The 16,375-nt window shown below is 44.3% G+C and overlaps 1 protein-coding gene and 1 pseudogene across 1 annotated transcript in view; both read left to right on the top strand.

The window, feature by feature from the left end:
- The window catches only part of LOC127584632 (glutamate receptor ionotropic, delta-1-like), a 634,847-nt gene that overhangs the window by 299,361 nt on the left and 319,111 nt on the right, over positions 1-16,375 (top strand). The window lies entirely within an intron of this gene.
- On the top strand, positions 5,025-5,125 carry LOC127584792 (uncharacterized; annotated as a pseudogene).

The raw sequence follows: 16,375 nt of genomic DNA on the forward strand, positions 1-16,375 counted from the left end.
ATTGGGTTCCCAGAGGTTGGGCCCATGCACGCGTCACAGTACCCTGGCAATACTTGTGGGTGTTCTAATACACTGGATTGTCACACAGCTGTACAATCAATCTCATCACCTCAGTCAGACTCGGGGAGCACACCTTGTTTGTGAGGGGAGAGGCCCAGTCATAAGGTGTGTGGGTTATCCCAGCCAAGTTTGTCTTCGATGTGAGGAGCTTTGCAGTTACTGGCTTTAATTAGTAATTGCTTTATTATTGTCACATGTACTGAGGTACAGTGAAAATCTTTGTTTTGCATGCCATCCATACAGACTATTTCACCACATCAGTGCATCGAGGTAGTACAAGGGAAAAGCAATAACAGAATGCAGAAGATAGAATTACAGCTGTAGAGAAAGTGCAGTGCAGGCAGAAAATAAGATGCAAGGGCCAGGACAAGATAGATGTGAGACCACGCATCCATCTTATTGTACGAGAGGTCCGTTCAATAGTCTTATCACAGCAGGATAGAAGCTGTTTACCTGCAGAGAAGTGGATGAGGTCCTTCACCCAGGCACTGGGTATCTAGGCTGGGACAGGCTTTCAGCTTTCTCATAGTTAAAATCCTTGCCTTGCCAAGCACAGAATTCACCTTGACAAAGGTGAAGGCCAACAGAACTACTGCGTAACTGGGTTCTGTATGAACACCATAATGGTATCTAGAGACCAAAACGGATGCAAAGCTATCGGATTTTAATTAAGACTTTCCATGGTCTGTCAATCACCCTGCCTGTCACCCAGATATCATCTCCTGCAATGTATACACAGCTGTAAGTGGTCCACTGTTGGGCTCCAGTTATAATCTGTTAATTATTCTCTAGAGAGGTCAGACCAGTTATAACAAGCTGTCAGTGGGAATTGCAGTTTCAGGGCAGGACCAGTGAGATGGTGCATACTCCAAAACTGGCTTAGGAAACTCTCCTTCCATGCCCGTCTTCTGTATGCCCTTTAATCCTTCTCACCTCCTCCTTTTTCTTGGGCAGTTCCTTTTATGTTCTATGTCTCTTGTCCATGTCTTTGTGTATTGCTATCAGTTTTGCATTCACTCCAGTTGCTTCCAGTGAAGTGAATGCTTCCACTCCAGTTCTGAGGAGCGGGAGATGCTTGTGGATGAACCATTTTAATGTGGGGTGGCTGGTAGTTGCACACCAGCTACCACGCAGTCTTTAGACAGTGAGGGGTTGATCAAATGGCAAGGAAGTCCAAGACAATGGAAGGCCAGGCTCTGCTGCACAAACTTAGCACACTCGCCTACACGGACGTACATGCACACACTCTCACTACATGCATGTTCATTGTCCTGTGTGCACTCTTTTCTTTGGCCTTCCCTCTCCCTTGCATCCCCCAACCCTGTGCCCCTCTCTCCTTCAATCCCCACTACCGATGTCCCCTTTCCACCCTACCTCAGTACCCCTCCCCCTTCATTCATCTCCCCTCTCATTTCCCCTTCTCCCCAACACTTCTTCCCCTCTTCCAGCTTCCAGCTGCTCCCCCTCAGACTGAGACTGCCCTCTTCAGTGCTGCTCCCAGATGGTCAAGGACCCTCCCAACCCCCATGACCACTGGCCCCCCCACCCCCCCCACCCCAACCAATCAGCTCCTCCAGACCCACTCAACGGCTGAGTCGCCTTGACGCCTCCAGCCTCACCCTGAATCCCTGGACTTTTCCTGGGAACCCTCGGGAAGGCCTTCAGCCACTCATCTGGAGGCAGACTGGGGTCTCCTGGTGCAGGTTGGTGAGTCCCAGGGCGTGGTTTCCTGGTCAAAGGAGGCAGACACATCCTGCAGGAACGGGACCGGCATTACTCGCACTGCTTATTCTCTTTACTGGTGAAAGAATCTACATTCATATATCCTCTTATCTCACCTTTCAAGCAGCTTCCTTTGTTTTGAGGAACAATGGTTTTTGTCATGTAGAATGAATTGGCAGATAAATTTTACACAGCAAGATGCCAAAAGCAATCAGATGGATATTTAAGATATTTATTTATTAGTCACACGTACATACAAACACACAGTCAAATGCGTCTTTCACTGAGAATGTGCTGGGGGCAGCCCGCAAGAGTTGCCACTCTTCCGGCGCCAACATAGCATGCCCACAGCTCCTAACCTGTACGCCTTTAGAATGTGGGAGGAAACCGGAGCACCCGGAGGAAAACCGCGCAGACGCGGGGAGAACGTACAGACTCCTTACAGACAGCGACGGGAATTGAACCCGGGTCGCTGGCGCTGTAATAGTGTTACGCTAACTGCTAATGGATTTTGAAGGAGGAGGCTACAAGGCCTAGAGAACTGTGGTCTCTTTTAACAGTGTGGTGGGTTATTTAATATTCGCCATTGTGGGCCGAAGGGCCTGTACTGTGCTGTAGTGTTCTATGTTCTATATTCAAAGGGATATCCAAATGGGGGAGCACAGAGGAGCAGTTGGTAGAGCCACTGCCTCCCAGCTCCAGCAACATGGGTTCAATCTTAACCTCCGGTGCTCTCTGTTTTCAAGTCCTCCCTGTGACCGTGTGGGTTTCCTCCAGGTGCCTCGGTTTCCCCCACATCCCAAAGACATGCGGATTGGTAAGTTCATTGGGCACTATGGCGTGTGGGTGAGTGATAGAATCTGGGGGGGATTGATGAGAATGTGGGGAGAATAAAATGGGATGACTGTAAATGGGTGCTCGATCATCGGCAAGGACTCGGGAGGCCAAAGGCCTTGCTTCGTGCTGTATCTGTGACTCCATGAAGCAAACGACAGCTCTTGTAACAGAGCAGCTGAAAGCCATGATTTCCTTGGAGAATGAGAGCGTGATTAGCTGTATCAGGTTGAGATTCTTCTTTACTTCTTCCTTTCCTTCTGAATTACAACTTATCCCAGTTATGTTTTTCAATTTGAAAACATCTTATTTCCCTGTTGAGAATGGTTCTTTTTATTTATTAGTAATCAGCAATGCCATCGTTTAATGTCTCTTCCTAATTGCCCCTCAACGAAGGAAGCAGCTGAGAATCAACCACATAAATTGGCAAATTGGTTTATTATAATTGTCACATGTACCGAGGTACAGTGAAAAACTTGTCTTGCATACCATTCATACAGATCATTTCATTACAGCAATGCGTTGAAGATAACAAGGTAAAACCGGCAAGTTAAAACAATAACAGGATGCAGAATAAAGTGTTACAGTTACAGAGAAAGTTCATTACAGGCAGACAATAAGGTGCAAAGCTATAACGAGGTAGGTTGTGCGGTCATGAGTCCATCATCGTATTAGGAGACTGTTTAATAGATAGCGGTGCAGAAGCTGTCCTTGAGCCCAGTGGTACATGCTTTCAGGCTTTTGTATCATCTGCCCGATGGGAGTGGGGAGAAGAGAGAATGTCCAGGGTGGGTGGGGCCTTTGATTATGTTGGCTGCTTTACTGAGGCAGCGAGAAGTGTAGACAGAGTTCATGGAGTCCATTGATGTGTCTCGAGTCACCTATAGACCAGAGTGGGTAAGGACGGCAGATTTTCTCCCCTGTCAGTGAACAGGATGGATGTTGAACATCAATCCAGTGGTTTTTTTGTCTTTGCCCACTGAGACCGGTATTATTTTAGATTCCAGATTTTATTTAATTACTTGAATTTAAATCCCCTAGCTGCTGTGGTGGGATTTGAACTCATGTCACCGGATCAATGATCCATAACTCCTGCTGCTCATCCAGTAACTTAACCACTATGCCATGGTGCCCTGTTTTCATACAGCTATTGATCCAAGTGCAGTGGGTGGCTGCAGAAGGAGCCCACATTGCTTTTACAGGTCTGAGTGCAGCCTCAGATTGATCTGCCTTCACTTGAGACAGACTTTGTATCTGCTCGCTGAGCAGAGACTGCTTGAAAATATCACCCTGTTCAGCAACAAATCTAAACAAATGCATAGACATGGATTTGTAACACACTAGCACTGGGTATTTTTATATCAAGTTTGTTAACTCATTAGCAACAAACAATGCGCTGGAGGAACTCAGCAGGTCGAGCAGCATCTCTGGGGGGAAAGGAATTGTTGACGTTTTGAAAGGAATTGTCCACGTTACAGAAGCTCTGTGTTAAACTGTGGTAATAAATTGCAAAAATATTCAAAGGTGGGGATTCAGGAGAGGTGGATGGAGATCAGAGTGGGGCAGTTGTGATGCAGGCTTTTGACCCGAAACATTGATAATTCCTTTCAGATGCTGCTCAACCCACTGAGTTCCAGCAGATTGTTTGTTGCTCCAGGTTCCAGCAGCTGCCGTCTCTTGTTAACTCATTACTTTGTTTGTTGTCTACATTCAAACTGAGGGCAGGGAGACTTCCTTGGAAAATGTAAAGTCATAGAGTGTCAGGGATGCATATAGCACAGAAGCAGGCCCTTCGGCCCACTGAGTCCATACTGACTTTCAGCTCCTGTGAGACATCTTATATTCAAGGCAGTAGGGGATTATTGAGTCATACAGCATAGAAACAGGCCCTTCAGCCCAACTGGTCCATGCTGACCAAGATGCCCTATCCAAGCTAGTCCCATTTGCCAGCGTTTGGCCCATAACCTTCTAAACCTTTCCAATCCATGTACTTGTCCAACTGTCTTTCAAAAGTTGTTATTGAACCTACCTCAACCACTTCCTCTGGCAGCTCATTCCACATACATACTGCCCCTTGTGTAAAAATGTTGCCCCTCAAGTTCCTATTAAATCTTTCCCTCGCACCTTAAACCTATGCTCTCTAGTTCTTGATTCCCCAGCCCTGGGAAAATAGGTGCATTCACCTTATCTATGCCCCTACTGATTTTATACACTTCTATAAGATCACCTCTCAGACTCCTACACTCCAAGGAATTAAGTCCTAGCCTGTCCAACCTCTCCCTTTAACTCAGTCCCTCAAGTCCTGGCAGCATCCTTGTAAATCTTTTCTGCACTCTTTCAGTTTAATGGCATCTTTCCTATAGCAAGGCAGGGTGGTGCAGTGATCACAGCACAGAGCTCACACAATAGTGCTTGCTGTACATGTACTTAAATAGAAAGGATTCACAGAAGATTAACATGACCCCTGGACAAGGATGAGATGAAAATTTGTGAAGCATTCCATTTTTAAAGAAGAAGCAGTCTTGGTGAAGTCTCTGGCCATCGCAGAGTGCCTGCCCCCCACTCTGATCTCCATCCACTTCTCCTGAATCCCCACCTTTGAATATTTTTGCAATTTATTACCACAGTTTATCGCAACATCTCTGTAACACATTGCAGAGTAATGTGTTGGAATTAGAATAAATTGGAGCTGTCAGTGGTCACCATCATGAGAATTTTAATGGTACCATTATCTCTGCTGCCCCCGTGATAGCCATGTGAAAGAGATACAACAAGACCAATCCTGAGACTCCACAGTAGATCCATGACCAGGGGACAACCTAATTAACTGAAAATAAGCAGAGGCATGGGGAACAGTATGGAAAGAAAATAGTTTGTTTAGTGTTAATCTGCCCGAGTTAATTGGGCAATTAAAGGGACTGGAAATGCAAATTGATGGTGTGAACCTCAGAAAGTATGATTGCCAGATTGAGAAGGAGCAAACAGATGGGGTTGTCTCTGCTTCCTGCAGAGGCTGCATTCAAATGAATAGAGCGGAGTAAATATTGGAACTCAGAAAACGATGGTGAGGGAGAAATATTCTGTAATTATTGTGGTGATAGCTGCCATTATCAGACATTCTCCTGTTGTGAAAATGGCTTGGCAGTTTCTGTAGGTGGATTTCATGTAGTTTAGAATAAGAAATAGCCAAGGTCTCTGATGTAATAAACATGATATTATATGCTATATTCTGGAACTTCCCAGTTCCTGGCTCTCCTATCAGGTAATATTTTTATATAAATTAACCATATTTATAGAATAATAATAGATTTACACTCAATGCCAAGTGATCACCATGTGCTTGGCATGTAAAGTAGCCTAAGAACAAAATACTGTGGTTACTGAAAATCTGAGAAAAAGCACAGAAAGTGCTGGTAATACTCAGCAGGACAGGCAGCATCTATGGAGAGAGAAACAGAGCTAATATTTCATGTTTAAAGCCTATCATTGGAACTATCAGGATGTTCTGATCCTGAGTCATCAACCTGAAACATTGACTCTTTTTCTGTCTCTCACAGATGTTTCCTGACCTGCTGAGTATTTCCAACATTTTCTGTTTGTGGAGTATCTGAAGACATTTTGAGAGATACAATCTAGTGTGGTGTACATACAAATTGCACCAGCTATGCTAGAAATTAGCAGTTATGATTGGAGTTGCCAAGCACAACTGTTAAACCAGGCCACTTAACTGGGCAGAGGATTGGGGCTCCTGAGTGCAGGTGGAATCCAGCTTCCTGTTCAGCTGTTCTGTGATCCCAGGCACATGCACTGTGCTGTTGCACTTCTCAGGGAGTCCAGTGTGGGAGCACACAATTCCTCAGCTACCCCCGTGCCTGGGCTGGGAAGTCTGCCTGCTGAGCATGGCACAGTTCCAAGGATTTCACTGGGAAAACAGTGAGAGAAAAGGTAAGTTCAAAATAATTTTCCTTCAGTTTGATTTAATTGAGTTGATCTCAATCTAAGCTTCACTGATTTTACTTGTGTTCCAGTGATCTGTTTAGAAAAGGTTTTGTGTTATTGATTTTAATTTTTTTTCCACAGAGACCTCGGTATAGATGTAAAAGTAGTGAAATGGAGGGCAAGGTGCCATACCCCACTAATAGAGAGAGACAAATGGAGCACTGTCTCAGATAGATAACCCATGGCAGTTCTGATACGGACAGATGCTGCCTGACATGCTGTGTATTTCTGGTATTTCCTGGTGTTGGATATTTGTTTCCTTGTCTATTGACAAAAGTGTACTGAGCAGATGTACTATGTGCCAGACACTGGGGCCAGTCTTAACCAAAGGCCTGCTTCGTCATTGGTTAAAGGTCCTAACTTCACATGGACTGTTGCTGGGAGGTCTGAGGCACCCATCCTCTTCAGACGTGGTCTCTTGTTTTAGATTATGATCGGTTCCATCACCATGTCTCTTGCTGTTAGTGTCTTCACGTTCACCCAGATTTCTTGCCTGGCACCCCCATCCCCACACATCCACACCCCAATTATCTCCTTGGTCGTCTTCCTGATTGACATCTCATCACCCGTTTGACACCATCATGACCACCCCCCTGCTCCCCTTCATCAACTTGATCTTCTCTATCACCAATGCTCTTTGATCGAATCCACCTACACCACTGCCTGTCTTGTCGGTATCATCCTCTCCTCCTCCCTCCCTGCATTCACTGCACCTCTCCCTGTGATTCTGCATCTCCACAATCCTCAGCCCCATCAATCCATTGCTCAACTGACATCCTCTGCAGGCTCTTTTCTCCACTGCAAGCTCATGGATGAAGTACCTGAGTGAGAGGTTTACTGTGCAAGACCTGTTTTTGGCCTACAGAATGAGAGAATATCACTGTTGGTGAACCTGGCATGGAGTTGCTGTAGACCTTCATTCAGTGCCCCACAACCCAGCTTGGATTAGATACTTCTGCAGTCCTCACCCATTGACCTCTCTGTTTTATTTTCTGCTCAGTTAAGTTGGGCTGGGTTTCTTTTTATCACTTTGACCTTTGACACTCCATGACCTTTTATAGTTCACGTTGAACCTATGGTTAGCATTTCCCTTCTGTAGTGTTGCTCCCTCTTCTGCCACTTATTCCACTTCACTTCCACAAAGTCAAGGATGTTTCTTGTGTACTAAAGATATACTGATCTCGGAACATTTCTAAGAATTCCCCACTTTGACTATGTTATTGATATCAGGACAGGCATGAAATTTTTTCTCTTTCCCACAGATGCTGCCTGACCTGCTGAATATTTCCACCATTTTGGCAGAGCAGGTGCACAGTGATGTGGCGGTAGGCTTGTTCACTGATATGCAAGTCCTTGAACCACCTGGGCATTAAAGGCTGCATGCCAAATGCTGGTAATTGAGATTAATACAGATGGGTGCCCACTGGTCGACATAAATATGGTGGGCTGAATGGCCTGTTCCCATGCTGTATGACTCCCTCTCTATGACAACAAGCACAATGTGTGAAAGCACTAGTGTTCATTGAAAACCAACATAGAGTCATAGGGTCATACAGCACGGAAACAGGCCCTTTGGCCCAACTGGTCCATCCCAACCAAGATTCCCATTTGCCCATGTTAAGCCCATATCTCTCTAAACCTTCCCTATCCATGTACCTGTCCAAGAACCTTTTAAATGTTGTTAATATAACTGCCTCAACCATTTCCTCCAGCAGCTCATTCCATATACTGACCACCCACTGGGTAAAAAGTTGCCCCTCAGGTTCCTATTAAATCTCTTCCTTCTCACCTTCAACCTTTGCCCTCTAGTTATATGTCCCTCATGATTTTATACACTTCTATAAGATCACCCCTCATTCTCCCACACTCTAATGAAAACAGTCCCAACCTGCTCAACCTCTCTCCGTAACTCAGTCCCTCAAGTCTCGGCAACATACTTGTAAATCTCCTCTGCACTCTTTCCAGCTTAATGGCATTTTTCCTATAGCAGGGTGACCAAAATTGAAAACAACATGTATTATAATAAATTCCATCTCGTTCAATAATCTTTGTTCATCTAAAACCCTTTGCTCAAACAACCAAGTGTCACAAATCCAATTGTGATTCTCATTGGAATGACTGTGCAGACCCCTTGCCTTTCCCTGATAAAAGGCTGAAACATCAGCTCTTGTTTCTCTCCCATAGATGCTGCCTGACCTGCTAAGTATTTCTGGCATTTTCTGCTTTTATTTATCACAACTGACTAGGGAATATTGGGGTTGGGATTTATTTTACATTTTATAAGGAATCAAAATTCACCCTGAAAATATTGGTTTAACTGAATTTAAAGAGTGACATGAAACAGAGGAACTGCAAAATGTGGAATGTTTCAGAGGTAATATTCAGCTGTAATTAATAATGCATGACTCATTACATCAAACATTTATAACCTTCCTACACTTCTACATTTACGGAGTTGTTGAAATATTGCTAATGAGTAGCAGCAATAGATTCTTATTAAATTCCTGTTAATTATTAACAGCCTTACTGTAAAATGCTCTGGTATTAGGTATAGTGGAATTTCAGGAAATATCAAGTGCTTTTTGGTGATGAGCACAATATGATCAAGAAGGTGGAAAGCCTCTTGTTGAGAAATGAGCCCTTCAGCCCATCAAGCCTATGCTGTTCATCAAGCACCCATTTACAGTAATCCCATTTTATTCACCTCACATTTCCATTAATTTTCCCCTGATTCCACTGTTCACCTACAGACTGGGAACAATTTACAGTGGCCAATTAACACACTAACCCAGTTGTCTTTGGGATGTGGAAACTGAGGGAAATCCATGCAGCAGAAAGTGCAAACTCCACACAGACAGCACCGGAGGTCAGGATTGAACCCGGCTCGCTGGAGCCGCAAGGCAGCAGCTCTACCAGCTGTGCCACTGCGTTGCTTTAGGCCTTGTTTGAAAACGATTATACTTCCAGGACAGTTGGGTTCCATAATGTTGAGCAGCTGGCATTATGGCCCAGATTTCCTGCTTAAATAAATGAATTATTGCAAATGTTTAATAAGGTGCAAAACCTCCTTAAAAATTGGGAGATAATTATAAGCAGTACAGCACAGAACAGGCCCTTCGGCCCACCATGTATTACACTAATCCAAACAAATCCCATCTGCCTGCACATGGTCTGTATCCCTCCATTCCCTGTCTGTTCATGTGTTTGTCTAAATGCCTCTTAAATGCCAAATATCCTAAAACCTTTGTAACTGGGTTGTTTGGGACTCTGGATGAAAGGTGGGAGTCCCAGACTTCCAAGAGCTGATTACCGTCCCTGCACCTCCTCAGATTTCCCAGCACTGGGAATACCTTGTTGCTGAACCATTCCAGGTTCACCTGGCATGAGTCCAACACACCAATTAATTTCACTTGTAAAAATCCTGCAGAGGGAAGTGTACGAACAAGGTGATTATCTTTTTTCTCATTTAATTAAGCTGCTTCAAATGTATTTAATTGTTTTTAATTATTTCCAAGTTTTTAATTGTTTTTTGTGCCCTATTAAAATTTTTCAAATTGTTTTTAATATTTATCTGTCAAAGACATTTGATGTCCTTGACAACTTTGACATCTAGGAAACCTGATGCTTTTTTGGGCATGAAGATTGCTTCTTGTGCTCAGCAATGACCCAAGACCACGTGAGGTTGGCCTCTTAGCTGCCACTGGATTCCTGGGGGCAGCTTGTGATTGGAGAACAAGGTGGCTGCCAATCAACAGAAGTTCCAGGCCTATGACCTTACAAGGGCGAGCTGCAGTGCTTTCATTTGCTCTTCAACTATCCTGCCATCAATTAATATGTACGGACTTCCCAGGCTATGCGCACACGCACACGCATGCACACACACCACTCACATTAATCAAAGTGGACATTATATATCGCATATCATAGACACAGGTGCACTATTATTCCTAAAAGCCCTTTGATACAATGACCTGAAAAGATACAAGTGTACCTATGTACCCAGCCGCTCCTGAGTCATTGAAAATAGAACAGTACAGCATAGGAACAGGCCCTTCTGTCCACAATGTTGTGCTGAACTAATTAAACTAGTAATTAAATGTGTAACTAAACTAATCCCTTCTGCCTACATAATCCCTCCATATCCCTCCCTTCTCTGCACATTCATGTGCTTATCTAAGAGCCTTTCAAACGCCTCTGTCGTATTTGCCTCCACCACCACCTCTGGCAGCACATTCCAGGGACCAACCACTCTCTGTGTAAAAAACTTGCCCCGTACATCCCCTTTGAACTTACCCTCTCTCACCTTAAATGCATGCCCTCTGATATTAGACATTTCACTGCTGGGAAAAAGATACTGGCTGTCTGCTCTATCTATGCCTCTCATAATCTTATAAACTTCTATCAGGTGTCTCTTCAGCTTCCGCCACTCCGGAGAAGTTTGTTTAACCTCCCCCTATAGCTAATACTCTCTAATCCAGGCAGCATCCTGGTGAACCTCTTCTGCATCCTCTCCAAACACACTCCTTCTTTACCGCCCTATCAACGTGCAACCTCTTTCAGAGAGAGTCAGAGTTGCTGATTTATCTTTGTTCAATCACTCGTGATTTATTGTTCACCCTCAATTTCCCCGGACCAAGGAGGCAGTTAAGAGATGGATCACACGTGGGTCAGACTGGGTAAGGATAGCAGATTCCCTTTGCTGAAGAATATCTGTGAACCAGTGAAGCGGTCACCCAATCTATCTTTGTTTCTCCAATATAGAGGAGACCACATTGGGAGCACTGAATGCAATATGCTAGATTGGAAGAAATGGAAGCAGTTTTGTTGCTTTACCTGGAAGGGGTGTTTGGGTTTCTGTTTGGTGGTAAGAAATGAGGTAAAAGGGTATTGTTGCAGCTTCCTCAGTTTGCATGGGAAAGTGCTGAGAAGAGAGGATGATAGGGCCAATGGTCCCTTTGCAACACTGAAAAGGGTTTGAAAATGGTTAGGAAAGTTTGAGAAGGTTATGGGCCAAGTGTGGGCAAATGGGACTAGCTTGAATGGGGATCTTGATCAGCATGTACCAGTTGGACCGCAGGGCCAGTTTCCATGCTGTGTTACTCTATGCCTCTAACCAGATGGGTTTTTTTTGAACCAACCATTTGATAGTTTCCTGGCTTGTGTTACTGACACTGTCCTCTTTTTAGTTAAATTCCAGACTTTGTTTATTTACTTGAATTTAAATTCCCCAGCTGCCATGGTGAGATTTGAATTCATTCCTCTGGATCAATGGGCCTGAACCCTGGCTGCCAGCCCAGTAACTCTCCTATCGTATCCCATTGTTATGCTACATGAGTTGCCCATTGACTGGGTGGTTTAAATAGATGAATGTCCTGATGTCAGTGAATGCTCAATCATCAAGACAGCAGGAGACGAATCAAACCACAAGTGGTTCTCTGAGGGAAGGTGTACATGACAGGGTGAACCACCGGCAATTGTTTCTGCCATGTCTTGGAGAAAAGATTTTATTGAGAGGGTATGAACTCCTGCATCCTTGGGTTGACTGTGTTATGTTTTCAAAAAGTCAAAAAAGTCGAGTTTATTGTCATATACACAAGTACATGTGTGCACAGGTGCAATGAAAAACTTACTTGCAGCAGCATCACAGGCACATAGCATTAGGTACACAATGTTCACAAGAAAAACATAAGTTAACCATAAATTATGCACAATTTTTACAAGAAAGGGCACAATTAGAACAAAAAAAACCAAAGCCCTTTGTAGTGCAAAGTGGTCAATGTAATCATAGTGTTGCTGTACTGAGGTAGTGATTAGAGTTGTGCTGGTTGGTTCAAAAACTGAATGGTTGAAGGGAAGTAGCTGTTCTTGAACATGGTGGTGTGGGACTTCAGGTTTCTGTACCTCCTGCCCGATGGTAGCTGCGAGAAGCTGGCATAGCCTGGATGATAACAAACCAACAGTAATTCATAAGATGATAGATGTTTTCTCCTACGATCTTCTGCTGTTAGCCTTGGAATCATATGAAATACCCTAACCAGAGTAGTTCATGTATCCCAGGATTGCCAGCTGCTACTGCAGCTCATTTATACAAGTACAAGGAAGACATCTCCTTCCCCTTTGCATGATACAGAGCGCCTGATCTCTCTGTGTCAGTGCCAAAAGTGCAAGCATCCCTAAAGCAGCTTTTGCGTCGAGGGGAAGATTTCAACCACTCCAGATTATGTTGATTCTGAATGATTTTGTTCACATGCAGTAAATCAATAAAGAAATTGACCAATTCAAAGGCAGACCACAATGTGAGTTCTGGCTCACAGAACTCGTGATGTATCTCAGTTTCAATTACTTATCTGGGATAGACATTGATCTAACTGCTGCTGCCTCCAACGTTCATGTAGTCACATAGCGTTTTTACATCCTTTATGTCACCTTATTGCAAGGGTCTGATTGCTCCCTGAAATTACTGTTGGTTTGTTGTAAGGTGCATAAGGAGAGCTGCAGTGCGTATAGGCTGTTATTTGGCATCATATATTTATTTGGAGAAAACATCTCAGGCAAAGAGTTCTGGATGTATCTACTTTTTTTTAGTAGGCAATGGGATTTATCCTTCCATAGGTGAAAAAGAATTGAGCTTCCATAAACACTGATTCCCTATTCCAGGAGGTTTATCTAAGGGACTGAACCGGTATTTCATTAGTTTCTCAAAATAAAAAAAATGCAGATGCTGGAAATCTGAAATAAAAATAGAAAATTCAGCTGTAAGGAGAGACTGGGTCTGTTTCCCCTGGAGTGGTAATTGGTTAGGTGTCACATGTACCGAGATACAGTGAAAAACTTTGTTTTGCATGCCATCCATACAGATTGTTCCAAACATTAGTGCGTCAAAGTAGTACAAAAGGAAAAGCAATTACAGAATGCAGAATATAGTGTTACAATTACAGAGGAAGTGCAGTGCAGCTAGAAAATAAGGTGCAAGGGCCATGATGAGGTAGATTATGAGATCAAGAGTCCATCTTTATCACACAAGAGGTCCGTTCAAGAGTCTTGTAACAGCAGGACAGAAGCTGTCCTTGAGCCTGGTGGTATGTGTTTTCAAGCTTTTGTCTCTTCTGCCGGATGGAAGGGGGGAGAACAGAGAATGACCAGGGTGGGAGGGGTCTTTGATTATGTTGGCTGCTTTCCTGGGGTAGTGGGAAGTGGAGGAGGTTAAGAAGGGGCATGATCGAGGTATATAAAATTATGAGGAGTATATATAGGGTAGGCTGCAGGAAACTTTTCCCCTTATCTGTGGTGAATAAAACGAGAGGACATAGGTTTAGGATAAGGGGTGATACACACAAAGTGCTGGAGGAACTCAGCAGGTCAGGCAGCATCAGTGGAGGAAAATAAACAGTCGACGTTTCGGGTCGACACCTTTCAACAAGACTGGAAAGGAAGAGGGCAGAAACCAGAATAAAAAAAGTGGGGTGAGGGGGAGGGGGAGGAGCACAAGTTGGCAGGCGATAGGTAAGTCCAGGTGAGGGGGGAAGGTAGGTGGGTGGGAGAGGGGGGATGAAAGGGAGTGACACGAGAAGCTGAGAGGTGATGGGTGGAAGAGGCAAAGGGCTGAAGAAGAAGGAATCTGGTAGGAGTGGATAGTAGACCATGGAATTAAAGGGAAGGAGGTGGGGAATAGGAGGGAGGCCATGAGGGTGGGGGAGAGGAAAGAGAAGGGGTGAGGGGGGCCACAGGAATAATCCCACCTTTTGTTTTCCCTCTTAAGGGAATCGAGTGATAGTGCAGGCAAGTGATACTTGAGGTTTAAAAGAAAATCACCCTCGATCTTGTTGAAAGGTAAGGCAGGTATGAGGGGCCATATTGTCTCCTCCTGCATCTATTTCTTATGTTTATAAATTAAGGTGATAGTTACTGACGTAGATATAAGGCCCATGATGAGAAAAGTGCGTGAGTGGTGCAGAAGCCATTCCTGATGGGAAGTCCAGTCTAATCCCCGGGTTGATCCAAAATGACCCTGAAACCTTTGCTATCACATTTAATCAATTTTTATTGGTGCAAAGCTAAAGCAAACAGCTGCACAAAATTGAATTTCCAGGCCTTTCTACTTGCTGCACCAGTGAGAATGACATTATAAAAATGTGGTCAAAACAATCTAATCGCTCTGAGGGTAAACATGTTAAAACTCTTAGACTAAAAATTAGTTTATTCCAAGGAGAAATTTTAGCGTAAGTTTATAGAAAAAATGCAGCTCTCCCTTTAAGATCACACAAATAAGTGGTGAGACCTGGCCAGAATCAGAGGGGGTATATTTGAAGCACTCAATCCTGATAAAAATTTCTACTGGAAATGGTCTCTGAGCAGCACTGGAGTGGGTGGTGTGTCTCCATATCTGTTACACATCTGCATCACTTTCCTGTACCAACCCTTCATTCGCTTATCCAGAAACCTATCAAGTTTCTGTCCTGAATGCAGTGTACTCACTGGCTGAGCCTCCACAGCCCTCTTGGGTAGGGAGTTCCTCTGATTTTTTGCCTGCAAGGAGAAGAAATCCTTGTTTCAGTCTTGAATGGTATTCTGAAACTGTGACTTCTGCTTCAACACACCCCAACCAAGGCAAACATTATCCCCGCATCTACCCTGTCAATCCCCATAAGAATCTGTATCTTTAAATAAGATTATTTGCCATTCTTCTAAACTCAAGAGAGCACAGACCCAGCACGCTCATTCTTTCCTCGTCGGATAATTCCCCCCTTCCCAGGGACCAATCTGGGGACCCTTCACTCCACTCTCTCCATCACAAGTGCACCCTTCCTTCAGTAGGGGGACCAGATCTGTACTCAATATTCCAGATGTGGTTTCACCAGGGCCTTGTATAATTACAATAAAGGCCAACATAACATTTGACTTCCTATTTGCTTGCCGTACTGCATACTAAGTTTCAGTGACTTGTGTGCATGGACATCCAAGCCCTCTGAGCACCAACATCTTTCATTCCCTCACCGTTTTCAAAATACTCTGCCTTTCTATTTCTCCATTCAAAGACGATGACTTCACATTTTACCACATTATATTCAATCTGCCCTGTTTCTGCTCATTCATTTAGACTGTCTGTATCTCACCAAAGTCTCTCTGCATCCTGCTCTCACCATCCATAGGCTTCTTGGGTGGAGAATTTCAAAGATTCTGAGCAAAGAAGTTTCTTCTCATCTCAGAGATTGTTTGTTGTGTTCCTCTAGCAGATTGTTTGTCCTTTGACCCACTGAGTTCCTCCAGCAGATTGTTTGTCCTTTGACCCACTGAGTTCCTCCAGCAGATTGCTTGTCCTTTGACCCACTGAGTTCCTCCAGCAGATTGCTTGTCCTTTGACCCACTGAGTTCCTCCAGCAGATTGCTTGTCCTTTGACCCACTGAGTTCCTCCAGCAGATTGCTTGTCCTTTGACCCACTGAGTTCCTCCAGCAGATTGCTTGTCCTTTGACCCACTGAGTTCCTCCAGCAGATTGCTTGTCCTTTGACCCACTGAGTTCCTCCAGCAGATTGCTTGTCCTTTGACCCACTGAGTTCCTCCAGCAGATTGCTTGTCCTTTGACCCACTGAGTTCCTCCAGCAGATTGCTTGTCCTTTGACCCACTGAGTTCCTCCAGCAGATTGCTTGTCCTTTGACCCACTGAGTTCCTCCAGCAGATTGCTTGTCCTTTGACCCACTGAGTTCCTCCAGCAGATTGCTTGTCCTTTGACCCACTGAGTTCCTCCAGCAGATTGCTTGT

The sequence above is a fragment of the Pristis pectinata genome, chromosome 30 (genome assembly GCF_009764475.1).
Source record: "Pristis pectinata isolate sPriPec2 chromosome 30, sPriPec2.1.pri, whole genome shotgun sequence".
Taxonomy (NCBI): domain Eukaryota; kingdom Metazoa; phylum Chordata; class Chondrichthyes; order Rhinopristiformes; family Pristidae; genus Pristis; species Pristis pectinata.